The 1,403-nt window shown below is 39.3% G+C and overlaps 1 non-coding gene across 1 annotated transcript; it reads right to left on the bottom strand.

Annotated features, from left to right (window-relative positions):
* Positions 1–876: 876 nt before the first annotated feature.
* LOC130952771 (small nucleolar RNA R71) lies at positions 877–984 on the bottom strand. The gene has a single exon (XR_009074948.1). It is a non-coding gene; the product is annotated as a small nucleolar RNA R71 (small nucleolar RNA).
* Positions 985–1,403: the final 419 nt, after the last annotated feature.

Raw genomic sequence — 1,403 nt, 5'->3', positions numbered from 1 at the left:
ATCACATCTTTTTCAAAACAGTTTTTAATCATATCTTTTTGATTTCTAATTTCAAAATCTTTTTCAAAAATTACTTGATTTCTTTCCCACTCTTGGTTTTCGAAAATCAATTCAAGTTTTTCAAAATCGTTCACTTAATTTTCGAAAATTCTCTTCCCCTCTTCTCACATCCTTCTATTTATGGAGTACCACTCCTTCTCAATGCACAATTCGAACTCTATTTGACTAAGTTTGAATTCTTCTACCTGTTCCAACAATAATTTTCTTTTCCTCTGACACCTCAAGGAATCTCTATACTGTGACATAGAGGATTCCACATTTTCTTGTTCTCTTCTCTTTCATATGAGCAGGAGCAAAGACAAAGGCATTCTTGTTGAAACTGACCCTGAACCTGAAAGGACCTTGAAGCGAAAGCTAAGAGAAGCTAAGGCACAACTCTCTGTAGAGGACCTAACAGAAATCTTCAAAGAAGAAGAACCCATGGCAGCCGAAAACAACAACAATGCAAGGAAGGTGCTGGGTGACTTTACTGCACCTACTCCCGACTTCTATGGGAGAAGCATCTCTATCCCTGCCATTGGAGTAAACAACTTTGAGCTTAAGCCTCAATTAGTTTCTCTAATGCAACAGAATTGCAAGTTCCATGGACTTCCATTGGAAGATCCTCATCAGTTCTTAGCTGAATTCTTGCAAATCTGTGACACTGTCAAGACTAATGGGGTTGACCCTGAGGTCTACAGACTTATGCTATTCCCTTTTGCTGTAAGAGACAGAGCTAGGATATGGTTGGACTCACAACCTAAAGAAAGCCTGGACTCATGGGAAAAGCTAGTCAATGCCTTCTTGGCAAAGTTCTTTCCACCTCAAAAATTGAGTAAGCTTAGAGTGGAAGTCCAAACCTTCAGACAGAAGGATGGAGAATCCCTCTATGAAGCTTGGGAAAGATACAAACAACTGATCAGAAAATGTCCTTCTGACATGCTTTCTGAATGGAGCATCATAGGTATTTTCTATGATGGTCTCTCTGAACTATCCAAGATGTCTTTGGATAGCTCTGCTGGAGGATCTCTTCATCTGAAGAAGACGCCTACAGAAGCTCAAGAGCTAATTGAAATGGTTGCAAATAACCAATTCATGTACACTTCTGAAAGGAATCCTGTGAACAATGGGACTAATCAGAAGAAAGGAGTTCTTGAGATTGATACTCTGAATGCCATTCTGGCTCAGAACAAGATATTGACTCAACAAGTCAATTTGATTTCTCAAAGTCTGTCTGGAATGCAAAATGCACCAAGCAGTACTAAGGATGCTTCATCTGAAGAAGAAGCTTATGATCCTGAGAACCCTTTAATGGAAGAGGTGAATTACCTAGGAGAACCCTATGGAAACACCTATAATTCTTC

The sequence above is a fragment of the Arachis stenosperma genome, chromosome 9, assembly GCF_014773155.1.
Source record: "Arachis stenosperma cultivar V10309 chromosome 9, arast.V10309.gnm1.PFL2, whole genome shotgun sequence".
NCBI lineage: Eukaryota > Viridiplantae > Streptophyta > Magnoliopsida > Fabales > Fabaceae > Arachis > Arachis stenosperma.
The sequence above is the reverse complement of the archived record's forward strand: the minus strand, read 5'-3'. Positions and strand labels throughout refer to the sequence as shown.